This window comes from Vicugna pacos, chromosome 34 (genome assembly GCF_048564905.1).
Source record: "Vicugna pacos chromosome 34, VicPac4, whole genome shotgun sequence".
Classification (NCBI taxonomy): Eukaryota; Metazoa; Chordata; class Mammalia; order Artiodactyla; family Camelidae; genus Vicugna; species Vicugna pacos.
The window spans coordinates 10279964-10296226 of NC_133020.1; positions in this window are offsets into that span (position 1 = coordinate 10279964).

Below are 16263 nucleotides of genomic sequence, written 5' to 3' on the forward strand. Positions count from 1 at the left end.
AATAGATTTTGGTCATCATTTGAGTCCATTTCTTTCAGACAGATAAACACTGTTGCTGGATTATAATGACACGAGCAAGTGCTGGGTTAGGAGCTTTCCCCTGTAACTCCAGCGAAAAATCTATTTTAAAAAAAAATTTATTTTTAGGAGGGGAGGTAGTTAAACTGATTTATCTATTTTTAATGGAGGTACTGGGGATTGAACCCAGGACCTTGTGCCTACTCCCTCCACTGAGCTATGCCCTCCCTCCTGAAAAATCTATTATTGATTTCACATTAACAGCTCAGTATTTGGTTGCTCTTAATTAAAAGGCACCAGGCATTAAAGGCAAGCTGACCCAAATAATGTCAGCTGTCAGGTGCTGAAATGTCTGCATCTATGTGCCGCAGACTCTCTCACCGGTGGTGCCCTCTAATCACAGGGGCCCCGCAAGCATAGGGTGAAGGATCACAGACCTCCCCCACGACTCCGAAGGCGGGAGGATAAAGAACTTCCTGAGCGTGGAGAAATTGAAAGAGTGCTGCCGGAGAGCAGCAGAGGACCAAACAGACGTCCTGCCTCTGGGGCAAAATGTCTTACTTGTTTCCTGAAGTTAATAGAACCATCTGAACGTGGGAACATGCCCTACAGTCTCTCTAGAAAGGAGAGCCTTTCTAGAAGGGAGGCGGGGGAAGAAAGTGTTCTCTTTTGCACAATTTTATATTGACTTCAGTAGGTAACTCACTGATGAAGTTACCCACAAAAACTTAAATACTGAAGTTTGAGTCTCTTGTTAGTCTTCTATCAGAAATTACCACCAACCAACTGGCCTAAAACAGCACCCACGGATTAGCCCACAGTTCTGTAGGTGAGAAGCCCTGGTGGGCTTGACAGGGTTCTCTGCTTCAGGTCTCCCAAGGTCAACATCAAGGTATCAGCCAGGCTGGGCTCTTATATGCAGGCTCTGCGGAAGATTCTCTTTTGAGCCCATTCAGGTCGTTGACAATTCAGGTCCTTGTGGTTGTAGGACTGAGGGCCCCACTTCCTTGCTGGCTGCCAACCAGGGGCTGCTCTCTGTTTCTAGGGCCCTTTTCATCTTCAAACCCAACACACAGTGACATCGAATCCTTCACAGCTTGGATCTCTGACTTTTCCTTTTGCTGCTCGTCAAATCTCCACGATTTTAAGGGCTCGGGGGGAGATGAGGCCATCTGGATAATCTCCCTCTGCCATATGATGTAACCTAATCACAGAGGGGCTGGTCCTCATAGTCATAGCTCCCCCACACACAAAGGGGAGGGGATTCTGCAAGAGTCAGCTTCATTGGGGGTCATTCTAAGAATCCTGCCTACCCTAAGTCTCAAAGTCTGTTTTCTCTCGATGGAGAATAAAGGAACGAGAACACTCAGGCACACCGTGAAATTTCATTTCTTCCCTTTCAACCTTCGTGTTGTGAGGATTGGAAGAGGTAAGGTTGATTATCTTGAAGGGTCTGGGCTAAATGATCTACCTGGGTCATGAAGAGGTTGAGGGGGGCCTCACTTTCCCACTTGAATATGTTGCTCTTTTAAAGCCAAAGTCAGACTTTTAGAAAGTTAATGTTTCTTGTTATTCTCTTTACCTATTTGTGAGATCCCACATTCCTGAAGCCTTGAAGGATAGAGAGATAATAAAATTTGATTATAGGTATACTCAGGGGACATTGCAGGTTCAGTTCCAGACCACCGCAATAAAGTGAATATTGCAGTAAAGCAAGTGACACACATTTCTTCCATTTCCCAGTGCATATAAAGGTTATGTTTACACTATACTGTAGTCTACAAAGTGTGCAACAGCATTATGTCTAAAAAAGGTGTGCATACTCTAATTAAAAAATACTTTATTGCTAAAAAATGCTAACCATCATCTGAGCCTTCAGTGACTTAACAGTAACGTCAAAGATCACTGATCACAGATATTTGAGGTATTCAGAGAATCACCAAAACATGACACAGAGATAAAAAGTGAGTAAATGCTGCTGGAAAAACGGCATCAACAGACTTGTTGAACGTGGGGTTGCCCCAAACCTTCAATCTGTAAAAAACACAGTATCTGGGAAGCATCGTAAAGTGAGGCTCAATAAGGTTGTCCGTATTAAAAAGCAGGAAACATTTATGGCATACGTATTCATTCAGCAAAGATTTACTCTGTGCAAAGGAAGCACTGCTGTGTGGCGGGGACACAGCGATGATACAACCCACAGGTGCTGACCTCACAGGTTGTGATGGGGGAGAAGATAAAGTTGTAAAGGAGAGAGGAGTTTCATCCTGAGAGGCATGAAGCATTCCAGAAAGTCTTCTAGAAGAGTGACGTCTAAGCTGATTCCAGGGTTAGTAGGAATTTTGTAGCCAGAGGCAGAATGTGCATGAGTGCATGCAGGGAGAGTGTCTCAAGCAGACGGGATGGCATGTTTCTGTGGTCAGTTTCCATCTCTACACTCCCTGAGGCATGAGCAAGCAGAAGGATTTGAGGGGACAGGGGTAGTGAGTGGACTGTTAAATGCATAGACTTGAAGCCCTCTGTCTTTAAAAAAAATTGTGGTAAAAGTACATAAGATAAAATTGACCATCTTAACCATTTAAGTGTGCAATTCAGCAGCATTAAGTACATTCACAGCTATCTAGTGTGCAAACGTCACCACTTTCTAGTTACAAAACAATTTCATCACCACAAATGGAACCCCCAAACCTGTTAAGTTGTCATTTCTCATTTTCCCCCTCTCCAGTCCCAGGCAACTATTAATCTGTGTTCAGTCTCCATGGATTTGCCTATTGTGGGTATTTTGTATCAATAGATTCATAAGATAATGTGGCCTTCTTTCACTCAGCATAATGCTTTAAGGTTCACCCATGTTGTAGCATTTATTTGTATTTCACTTTTTATGGTTGAGTAATATTCCATTGTTTGAATATGCCAGTTTGTTTATCCATTAATCTACTGATGGACACTTGGTTGTTTCCACCCTTTGGTTTTATGAATAGTGCTGCCATGAACTATTTAAAAAATGGTGGTAGTGGTGATTGAACCCAGGACCTGGTGCATACTAAGCATGTGCTCTACCACTGAGCTATACCCACCCCCTGCCATGAACATTTGTGTACAGGTTTTTTATTGAATATCTGTTATCAATTCTTTGGGGAATATAATTAGGAGTAGAATTACTGAGTCATGTTTAACTTGTCAAAGATCCATCAAACTGTCTTCCATAGTGGTTGCACCATTTTACATTCTTGCCAACAATGCATAAGGGTTCCAGTTTCTCCATATCTTGCCAACCCCATTTGTCTTTTAATCTAAGCTCTACCGCTCACCACTTGTAAAACCTTGGCAAGTCCTTAGCTTCTCTAGACCTCAGTTTCTTATGTGTAAAATGATCAAAATAATGGCACATCCTTTATCAGGTTGTCTTGAGGATTAAATTTAGCTAGTGTATTTCCACATTAGTTAATACGTGTAGGACAGTGTTTGGCATGAGTTGGTTGAACTATATGAAATTGCTGATTGATTGCTGTTGATGTACAGAAAATGTAATTTTACAGGACTCAACCTAGAAACAAGCAGTTTGTAACAATTTGTTTTCACTCAGTAAGGGCCCAATCAACATAGTTTATCTTTTAAGATTATTAGGGCACTCGTTAAAGGGTTTCAAACAGGGCAGTGAGATGATGTAGAGAAAACAGGCTGAAACTAAGAGGTAACTCTGCGTTTGATTTGGAGGCTGGCGTAGCAGTCCAGGTGGGAAATAACGAAGGATGGAACTCAGTAGATATAATCAAAAGAGCTTGAGAACATAAAATGGATAGGAAAAGTATATCGACCAGATGTGAGCATACACTGATTTTACTCCTTAAATATAAATATTCCTCAAACACAGCTAGATTTCTCCATCTTGTTACCACTTCACCAGTCTAAGTTATCGTCTCTCAAGTAGACTGCTCTTATGATCTTCCATAGCTTTTTCATCTGAATTATTACTTTTCTTTCATATCTATACTTGATTTCTATCCAATCCAGCCTCCATATTGCAAAGGGATATTTTTGTTGTTGTTGTTGTTGTTGTTGTTGTTGGAGGGGAGGTAATTAGGTTATTTACTTATTTATTTTGATGGAGGTACTGGGGATTAAACCCAGGACCTCGTGCATGCTACGCATGTGCTCTACCACTGAGATATACCCTCCCCCCACCCCGGAAAAGGGGTATTAATAAAGTATTTTGGACATACAGGAAGGAAATAAGGAATGAGGTATATTCATGTATCCAACTCACATATTAAGAAAATACACCCCCCCAAAATTGGGGTGAAGGCATAGCTCAGTGGTAGAGCATGTGTCTAGCACGCACGAGGTCCTAGGTTCAATCCCTAGTGCTTCCATTAAAATAAATAAATAAACCTAATTACCTCCCCCCATCAAAAAAATTAAAAAAAAAAAAAAGATCTGGTTGTGCCCCTCTTGTAACCCTCTCCAATCAGAGTCTCCTCTCCTCATTCTACCTGTGTTGAAATATTGCAGATAGAGGTACCCACCATCCTGATCTTGGTAGTTATCATTTTCTCACGTGTGTGTATACTTTTACAACATTATTATGTGTCCATGGGTGTATCTATATTTTCTCGTGTTTTAATGCCTCATAGAGATGAAATCGCGTTGTATGTAGCTCCTTCTGCCACTCGGTCCCCAGCCCCACCCCACTAAACCTCATATTAGTGTGAAATGTTCATGCTGAAACGTGTTGTCCATTTATTTTCAGTGCGCTGGAATCTTTTCATTGTATGCATATACAAGAATGACACAGTTATCTATTCAAAAGGCAAATCTGATCATGTCTATCTCCTGCTCAAAATACCCCTGCAGTTTTCTACTGCTTGAGGCTGGAACTACAATCAGGCCTGGCTTGATTTCAGGCTTTTTCTACTACAAGAGCCTCATGGTAAGCCCCTGGCTTCTTCCCCCTCTATTCATTAACGCTTACTCATCCTTCAGATCTGAGCTCAAGTTGATTTCCGTGAGAAAGTCTTCCCCGTCATCTCTATCACTAGGTCACTTCTTACATGTGTTCATAACACAGCAATCTTTGCAGAAAAAATAATCACAGGATTTAATTGCTGTTAGTCCTTCCCTCCCCAAGCTGAAAGTTTGCAGAGGCCATACTTATTTTTGCTTATAATTTCATCTCCAAGAGTCATACCGAGTGCCTGGCCCTTAGTAGGTGTTCAGTAAAACTTGGCTGAATAGACGAGAAGAGAAATAGAGACTGGAAACCTTTTCCTGCCTAGTAGGTACCTTTTTCTAATTAATTCTACTTAATTTAAACTTGCTAACTGTTAAACGCCATTCAGTGACAATGTACTGATCCAGTAAACTTTTATTCAGTAATTCATGCATCAGTAGCATCCAATCTAGCAGAGAAAGGAGCTCTGAAGAGCTGTGCAAGGGGAGAGCTGTTACCGGCTAAAGCTAGAAGGAATGAGGATGTTATACTGGGCACTTGCTGATTGCTTAAAACAGTACCACACTTCCTTATACAGGGTAAAGCGGAGCTCTAGGCGGGTCAGGCAACTTGTGCTGAGCAGGCAAGTGCCGACTGGTCGACCTAAGCCTTCCTTTTCTGAGAGAGCTGAGCACAGAAACAGTTAATTTTGGTTTGCGGATGTGGGGTTTAGCATGAGCAACTCCATTCTGGGCCTGCTTTAGGTATTGTAACACTACATATTCCAGAATTTAATTTCAAACCCTGATGGAATGCCTGGGACTGGAAACACCCTCCATCTGAAGACAACTGGAAAATGGGGTAACCTATGTGACACTAACGTTTTCAGACATTGGACAACAAGTGTGAACAAAGGACTGTGAACAAAGCTGAGAGAAGGGAGAGCAGTCAGGCAACCCTTACCTTCTCCCAGAGGCATTTTTGGGACAATGGTGCAGGAAAGGAGATGCCAAGCAGAGATAGCACTCAATTCAATAGAAGAAAAAACAAAAACGAAAAAGGACTAAGAACAGATGAGATAATAGCAAACAAATAGCAAGATGACAGATTTAAACTCAACCATGTTGATAACTGCAGAGCAATTAAGAGGCAGACATTCTTAGATTGAAATAAAAAGGTGAGACCCAACTGAAACAGGAAGGGACAGGGCAGGACACAGCCATGAAAGAATGACACAGCAATTAGCACCAGGATGGCAGAAAAGTCAACTCCCAATAGACCTGGAGGCCCAAGATGGCAGGAGATTTCACCTCCAGTGGACCTTGCACTTCATTACACATTGTAATGTACTGGCCTGGTGAATGACACACCCACAGGCGCCATGACAGTTCCGAAGCTAACCACGAAAAGCCCAAGAGAGGGTGGTGGCCCAGTTCCTGGGAATCCCCACCCCTTCCCCAAAGTAACTAGAATAATCATCTCACTTGTCAGCATATAAAAACTAGCAACACCGCACCTTGTGGGTGCTCTCTTGTTCCTTCACCTTCCAAGACAGCCCACACTGTGCCTATAGAGTCTGTATCTACCTTTACTTTACCCCCTGACCCCCACCCCCCACCCCCAATCCCCGCCACGTACATCTCTCTAAATAAATCTGCTTTTATTCATCCGTGGCTCGCTCTTGAATTCTTTCCTGCGCAAAGCCAAGGACCTTCACTTGGCAGGGAACGTCCCAGCGACTGGACTGAGACCTGGCACACGGCCATCTTCTCATGCCCACCCCCCACCCCCCGCCTTTCTTCTGTATCACAACTGTTGTGCTATCTATAAGATATGTGCAGTAACTGCAAAGACACATAGAGGGTGAAAGTAAAAAAAGTAGGAAAAGATACACCATGCAGACACTAATCATAAAAAAGGTGAAGTTCCCATATTAATGTCAGGGAAAGTAGACCTGTAAGCAGACAGGGTAGGGGGGCACCAAAGAAAAAGAACCAGGAGTGACTTTCTTAACATGAGAGAAGCCATCTTTGGCCGAAGCCATTTTGTGCCCTAAGCCTGGAGACAGTGCTTGCGCTTGAACAGGGCTCAGTAATAATGATCCTAAGGGAACAAAAGGACAAATTTATCAGGCAAGAAGAGTAAGAATAGCAAAGACAGCAATCAGTTGTAAAGACTCTGTATATGTAGTTCTATTTCAGTGGTAAAGACCAGCCTAAAGCACTGTCCTGAGCAGAATTTAAATTTCCCCTCTGACTTTCAACCACCAGATCAACTGGAATCTAAAGGATGATGATGATGACTTTTTCTGACCCTCAGTCATCTAAACTTGGGCTGGACTGCCCAAGCCTCTGCATGAATATGCATGTATCCTTAGCTTAAAACCTCCCCAGTTTTGCTGTTCAAGGCGAAACAGTTTTGGGAAAGATCCCTGCTGTTCTCATTACTTGCTGCAAGTCATACTAAACCCTTCATTCTCCTCATCTTTGGCTTAATTGTGTCTTTTGGCTCAACACCTACCAACAAGTGAACTCAATTTTCAAGTAACAGACATAAAAACAAGGAATTTCACCAGAGTTAAAAAAGAGCAATCCATTTCATAATGACAAAAAAAGGCAATTCATTGAGAAAACATAGCAATCCTAAGTATGCATGTACTTAGTATCAAAATTTCAAAAAATATTAAGCAAAGCCGGACAGAACCCAAGAGACAGACAAATCCATAGTCACAATTTCAGCTGGACTTTGAATACTACTCTCTCAGTAGTTGAAAGAACAAGATAGAACATCTCTAAGGACACAAAAGATGTGAAACAACATTATCTTTTCAAGGACACCTGAAACATTTACCAAGATAGATAATATTCTGAGCCAGAAACGAAGTCTCAATAAGTGTAAAATGACTGAAAAACTACAGAATGTTCCTTTTTATTACAATAAAACTGAATTAGAAATTAATTACAAAAGTTATCTGGAAAACCACCGAGAGATCTGGAAATTAAACAACACACTTCCTTGCAACTCATGGGTCAGAGGAGAAGTTGCAAAGGAAATTAGAAAATATTTTGAAGTAAAACACAGTCCATCAAACAAATCAATAAATGGATAACCTCCAGTTAGACGGATTAAGGAATATACAAATTACCAATATCAGGAATAAAAGAGGGGACATCTCTGAAGATGTTAAAGGGAGAAAAAGGGAGTATCATGAACAACTTAATGCTAGTCAATGAAATGGGTCAACTCATTGAGGACATAATTACCACAACCATTTCAAGAAGAAATAAAACATTGAATAGTCCTATACCTATTAATTAAATAAAATTTACATTTAAATACCTTTCTGCAAAGAGAACTCCAGGCTCATATGCTTCACTGGTAAATTCCATTAAACATTTAAGGAAGAAATAATACACAAACTCTTTCAGAAAATAGAGGAAGGATCCCTTCTACCTCACTTTATGAGGTCACTTTCTGCCAACACCAAAACCAGACAGAGTCATTATATGAAAAGAAAGCTGCAGATTAATATTGCTTATGAAGGTTAGATGCAACATTCCTTAACAAAGCACTAGCAAATTGAATCCTAAAATAGAAATGCAAAGGGCCTGGTCCAGCCAGAACCATCTTGAAAATGAAAAACAAAGACAGAGGACTTACACTATCTGACTTCAAGACATACTACAGTAATCCAGACAATGTGATATATTATGCTATATTATATAAAATTTATATATAATTTTTATCACTATATAATTTATAACATACTACATAACACATGTTATATAAAACATACAGTTTACATATATGTTATATAAAATATATGCGACATACATTATAAAATTCTCTTTTCAATTGATTTTTGACTTTACAATGGCATTTCAATGGGGAAAGTCTTTTCAACAAAAGGTGAACCACTGGATATCTGCACAGGATAAAAGTGAACATTGATCCTTATCTCACAATTTAAACAAATATTAACTCAAAATGGATCAGATACATAAAAGTAAAACCTAATAATATATAAGTTCTAGAAAAATACTGGAGCAAATCACTGCAATCTTGGTACAGGTAAAGATTTCTTAGGCTACAATCTAATCACCAATGATAGAAGAAAAAGTTGGTAAATTTATATGTTGGTATACTTTATCAACATTGAAACTTTGTTCTTTGTTGACATTGCTAAGAAAACTAAGAGACAAGCCACAAAATTGAAGAAAATATTTGTAACACACGTACTTAATAAGGGACTTATATCCAGAATGTATGTATCTAAAAACTCAACAATAAGAAAACAACCCAGTAATAACTTTGCAAAATATTAAAATATATGCTTCATAAAAAAGACATATAAATGGCCAACAGCATATGAAAAATGCTCAGTATTCATCATGAAAAGCAATTTAAAAATACAGTGTGAAATATCACAATACTCTAAATAGAATGGCTAAAGCTCAGAATGGCTAAAATTAATGATGGATAAATACCAGGTATTGACAAGGATATGGAGTAACTGCAACTCTCATATGCTGCTGATAGTAATGTAAAGTGGTCCAAAGTTAAGTTACAGCTAACCATACGACCTATCAATTCGACTTCTATATATGTTCAGCCCAGCAAAATGAAAACGTATGTCGACACAAAGACTTTACATCAATGTACATGCAGCTTTATGTGTAATAGCAAAAAATCTGGAACAACCTAAATGTCCACTGACAAGTGAATGAATATACAAAATTTGATATAGCTAGTCAGTGGACTGTTAGTTTGCATTAAGAAGCAATAAACTATATATGCAATCATATAAATGGCTTTCAAAAATATTAGGCTTGGCAAAAGAAGCCAGACACAAAAGAGTACTCATTATACGAGTCAATTTTCTCACTCTAGATAAAGCAAAACCAACCAGGTCAGGAAGTACACCAGTGGTTGGCTGGGGTGGAGGCTGCCGGTGGTGGGTTGGGGACACGATTTGCCAAGGCATGGGGAATATTTTGGGGATTACGTTTTTTTTTCTTTATTCTTGGTTATGAATCATTCTAGAAAGTCTTAGGGCTAAGATTTGGAGGTCACTGAGGGGAAGAAGTATTCATCAGATGTCTATACCTTGATTGTGGTAGAAATTACATAGGGTATACATATTTGCTACAAAAAACAAAAAAACAAAAAACCCCCAAACACTTAACTATACCTTTAAAATGGGTGTATTTTATTTTATGTAAGTGATAGCCTACCAACAGTTTATCTGAAAAATGAAATGGTTAAAAAAATTGCAGCTTCCTTGGATATATTCCAGACTTAGTGAATCAGAAAGTTGGGACGGCGGGGCTTGAGGATTTACTTTAAAACAAAACAAAATCCCCAGATGATTCCATTTAAGTTTAAGAAATGCAGATGCTTTGGGAAACACGGACAGTCAGGCACATTTTAAAGTTTGATTGTTAACAGTACACTCCGCGGGTTTCACCAGACGTCTCATGAAGCTGCTAAATGAGCACCATTCTTGGATGGCCTTCACCTTCATTATTCTCTTAGCCTCACCTGGATCCACCTTCTGGCGGTATCTCCCTTCTGCCCCCAGTTCTCATGGTTATGTTCTATTGTTGTTTCCTAATTTTTACCTTTACTTCTTTTGTATTTTCGGGGGGGGGGGAATTAGGTTTCCTTATTTATTTATTTTTAGAGGAGGTACTGGAGGACGAACCCAGGACCTTGTGTATGCTAAGCATGTACTCTCCAGTTGAGCTATACCCCACCTCCATATTTTTTTTAAAGTAGGTAAAGGGACCATAGCTTATATATTGTATCCACAAAGCATAAGTGCCGATTGTCTTTTGGGTTCACCCACAGGAATGTTTTGGGAACCGACCGCTGTCACTTTGAAGCAATCACAGGCCTCCCTCGAGTTTTCCAGAACATTTGGGCCCAGACAGTATTAAGGTCATAACTTAGCACTTCTTTAGTCCTGAGGGTTTTTGGACAAGATAGCAGATTTACGCTATTTTTTTTTTTAAGATAGGACTAGTTTTGATTTAAAAATGTGACTCTGAAAATCGTCTATTCAGTGTCTTAAGTTACCTCTGAGATGTTCCATCAGCAATGAAACACACCAAATCACTTGAAACTCCGAGGAGACTCCGTATTTTATGTTGCTGTTCCTGAGATTTCCTTGGAGATGATACATTCACAGTATCAAATTCCAGCAGAGCAGCTCACAAACAGCTTTTCCCTCAGCGTCCTGACCCATGACGTGTCTTTCCGGCAGGCTGACCGGTGTTCCTTCAGAATCAGGTTCTCCCTGATTTTAAGCTGAGCCTATTCCTGAAATAATTATCACCTGGCTTCACTGACTGGGCTCAGGCCACCTGGGATGTGCTGGGGTTTGTCCTTTCGGAAATACAAGTGAAATGTAACAGACTGCAAAGAGCTGTATTTTCCAAAATGCCTTATTTATGGTTTTCTCTTTATACTTGGCTTGGAATCAATCTTGAAAGTTTTGTGGCTGAGATTTGGAGGTCACTTGGGGGCAGAAAGCCTCATCAGGTTGATTTTAACTGGCTAGTTTATCTCCTGTTTCAGGTCCAAACAGAACTTTCTGTTTTTTATTCTGAAGTTAAGACACGATTGCTTGCCAAAAAAATTCAGAGAACGGAAAAATCTTTAAAGATCCAGAATTAACATTATCACACGTATCAGGTTTTCCTGTGAATGTATGGTATACACACGCATTTTTAACAACATGGGGTCCTATGAAACACACTATTTTATAAACCACCCTTTTCACTAAATATACTGAGAACAGTTTTTCGTAGATTAACCCTACCACAGTAAGTGGCTGCTTACAACAGATATTCTCTCATTTATTTTTGTACAGTCCCCCAAAGATGGACATGTAGGTTTTGGGGTACTTTTTACAGCTCACTCAACACCCACTATCAACTCCCTTCTCACTGCCGCCCTTGGATTCTAAAAGCTGGAAAGATAAACACTTGCTTTCCCAGATACCTACAGGTTGGGCGGCCACGTCATTTGGGTCTGGCCAATCTGACAGAAATGGAAGCAGGTAATAACGATTCCCTGCGCCCAACAGGAGGCACTGCCCCAAGGTGCCACCGTCACCCCTGAAAACAGAGCAGGAAGAGGGGAGCCTGGCTCCCTCACAGCGTCCCCAGGCTCCAGTCTGCCCAGGATGCCCACTGTTGGACTTCTTACAGCACGAGATAAACAGACCCCTTACTTAAACCACTAACAAAACCATCTACAAAATGCCTCGCTAGGTTATTTCTTCAAGGTAAGTCCCCAGAAGTAGAACTGCCGGATTAAAGAGTATGCTAAGCGTTTTTAAATGCTTTCTAAATGTTTTATCAGTTGACACTCCCACCAACCCCAATACTGTTACTGACCTGAGTCCTTGGATTCTTCAGTTGGTAAGAAGCCAGACTGGGAATTTCAAGCAAGGCTTTACTGGGCTGGAGCTGCAGCACGAGGGAGTGAAAACAAGAAACTGGTGGCCAAGCTCACTCTCCTAGGAGGGTGGGCTGGTCCCTAAATAGGGTCAGGGTGGGGGTGGACGGGTGGGTCAGGCTGGAGGGATGGCTTAGGTGGGCTGCCCACCCACTAGGTGCTGCTGCGCACAGGGATCATGCGCAGAACCCTGCCTGTGCTCCCACCACCTCAGAAGTGGCTGTTGGTTTGTGGCCTTTTTGTATCTTATTGTTCATAACTGCCCGAACTGGGCATGCCTGCAGTTATTTTTAGTCCCTTATAGTTTCTTTGTATTCTCTCGCTGGAGGAGTCGTTTGTTCAGGTCCAAGTGCAAGCACTCTGCTCTCCAGTTAAGGGTCCCAGGTCCCAGCGTGTCTCAACACGAGTAAACTCCTTTCTCTACACCCTGCTAAGTCGGGACATTATCACTTTAAAAAAAAAAAAACAGCTTTATTGAAGTATAATTGATACACAAAGAACTGCACATATTTGATGTGCACAATTTGATGAGGGCTGACGTTTGCAAAGACCCGATACTATCACTACAATCAAAGTAATAAACATATCCGACACCTCCCAGAGTGTCCCTGTGCCCCTTCATGGTTTGTGTGCGTGTGATAAGAACAGTTAACATGCGATCTACTGTCTTAAAATTGTTTTCCAGCTTTACAGAGACAAAACTGACACACAACATTGTGTAAGTTTACTTCTTAACAAATTTTAAAGTGCACAATATGGATTATGGATTGCATTATCACTTTTTTTGGGAACCATTTCCAAACTGATAGGTAAAAAAGATTATCTTATTGTTTTAATTTGTATATCTTTGGTTACCACTGATAATTCATATTTAGGGAATTCGTGGATTCCTTTTGTAAACTTAAGGTTAGACGAGGGGACTTAGCTTATCTTTGCTTGTGAGCAGTTTTGGGGGAATGTGGCTTTTCAGGTGATTTCAATGCACCTTAAATTGTGACCCAGTTTGAAAACACTGCTCAAACAAGGTAATCAGTAAGAGTGCCCCGGCAAATTTAGAAACTATACAGTTAGATAAAGTTGGCTCTTGGTTAATAATAGCTAATGGCAGCAAGAATCTATATGGTGCCAGGCACTGCTCTAAACACTGGACACATGTTAATCATTCAGTGTTGACAACAATCACAGAGTGTAGTAATAATTAGGTATAGAGGGGAGTAGTATCTTGGCCCAAGGACACATGGCTAGTAAGTGGCAAAGCTGGGTTCCAGCCCAGGCTACATAGTGCCAGAGTCTGGGCTCCCAACATTGCACAGTAAGGCCCCAGGGCTGTAACAAGCGCCTGGAGGGACTCAGGCTTCCTAGCAACAGCATTGGTGGAGGGTCTTTTCTGTCATCTTGCCAAGCTGGGATGATTGAATTGCCTTTACTGTTCCCAACACTGGGAACGCTAAGAGGAGGAGCCCGTTCTAGGAAAGAGGTGGAATCAGTGGGTCCTCACTCAACTACACTGGATAGGCTTTTCTGAACCTGGTTAACAGAGGATGTAAGAGAGTTTCCAATAAGTGCACGGGGCTCCAAACTTGTGATGGACATAGTTCTGGGGTTCTGTCTCATCCTTAAATGCGCTGTCCCAGGCTCGAATTACATGACACAGTTCTGCTGTATTCCCCTTCATGTTTTAGGCTGACCTGTCACTGTAAATGATTTAAAAATTAAATTTTAAATTCAATTATTTAAAAATTAAATCTAAACTTAAAAAAATTAAATTTAAAAGTTAAACTAAAAAATTCAAAGTTTCTGCCTTTACAATACAAGCCACACACTTCAAAGATTTATTTTCAACCCATGGATGAAGCTATGATCCATTTTTTTTCTGGAAGAATTCTGGGAGAACTCTTTCCAAATTACTTTAGCATAACAAAAAGATCATTTGTTTCTGCATTAAGCGAATCAGTTTATCCTCAGTTATACAGCTGTTCAAAGTTGTTCAATAGTTGAGTTTTTCTGTCATGTGCTAAACCTAAATAAAACCTTTATACAGTGAACTTGGTAAGTATGCATAAATCAATAAACTTACATGTATTTTAATGGCATAAATGGTCTAGGGTAGCATTCTTCAGATCGGTGCACAGAAACAATTCATGGGGGTGCAGGCAAGGATGACTTAATTGGACTTGGTATCTAGATCATTATCTTCCATCTGAACTCCTGCCTAAACAGATCAGCTTTCAGCCTCCTGAGATCAAGGCACTCCTTTCTCCCTTACACGTGAAAAACTTCTTGGAATCTTATTCTTACACCTCAGGGTGTAAGACCCTCCAAGGTGGTGAAAAAGTGAGTAACTGTAATGGCTGAGTAACGAGAGATCACAGAAATTGATGAAATTAGAAATAGTTAAAATAATTAAATCTTAACATGTCATAACCTGTTGTGATCAAGTATGATGGGGGAAGTGAAGTGGAAATAGAAGTTCAAGGAGAGAAAGCAATGATGTAAAATTTCCTACTTAAAAAAAGCTTACTTGTATCTCTAAAAATGGGTGATGGAACTATTAAACAAAACATTCTGTTGGATACATTTACAAAAACCGATGTAACAGTTTTTTTTTTTAAGTTAATAGTTACAGTATGCTAAAGATTGCATCCTTTTCAACCATTTCAATTAATGAAAAACTGCAGATGTCAAATTTAAAATGTGCGAAGGGGCACATAATTACAAAAAATAGTTTAGGGACCATTGAAGCAAAGAAGTTTGCAGATCACTTGTCTATGGTTATCTGTTTACTTTTTGACCACCACAGGAGCGTGGCTGTCCACTGTCTATAAACTGGGGGCAGGTGAATGTGGGATACACAGACATGACGACCGAGACACCAACCCTACCGGGCTGCACTAGACTTCAGTGCTTGCTTCCACGGCGGAGAGGTGGCCTCCACGGCACTCTCCCCACTTGGTGTAACGGCCTTACCAGTGTGCCCGCCCTCCTTACCGTGAGCCTCCATACTTCCTGAGCTGTCCATGCACCGCTCTAATTAAGACGTAAGAGTCGGGTATGGCGAGCTTAGATGAGATAGTAAATACTGATCTAAGAGGGGAAGGGTATATAGCTCAGTGGTAGAGCACGTGCCTAGCATGCACAAGGTCCTGCGTTCAAGCCCCAGTATCCCCATTAAAAAAAAAAAATTGAAATAAACAAACAAACCTGATTATCCTCCCCAAAATTAAGGAAAACAAACCTCATCGTGGGTTCAATCTCTAGTATCTCCATTAAAAAAAATTATAAATAAATAAACCTAATTACCCCCCCCATCCTGGGTCCTAGGTTCAAGCCCTAGTACTTCCATTAAACAAACAAACCAACCAACCTAATCCCTGCCGCCCTCAATTCTCATCTCAGGTCCTGAATACAATCTCCAGTATTTCTATTAAAAAAGAAAAGAAAAGAAAAGAAAATACTAATCTAGTTCAAGTTTTTGAAGACTATTAATAGCAGTTTTACTATATCCTGTAACAAGTACCTATGCTGACTTACTGTGTAAACATACGATTTCCATCTGGCTTTCTGAAATGTTGACAAGAGTTGCACCTACTTTATACTGCCTTCTCCAAACTCCCTAAGGCTTCCAGTTACCCCAGAATGGGAGATTTTTCTTTCTTGAAATAGTTCAAAAAATGTTGTGTTTATTAATAAAACCAAAGTAACACACACACACACAACAATCAAACATAAAGACAAAAACCCCTACAAAAAACCCCAAACAAAACCCCAAGAGTAACAGCAACGCTCCCCCCAACACATCCATAAAAGATCTGTAACAGTAACTGCATCACGACTAAAGGGAAGTCATAATC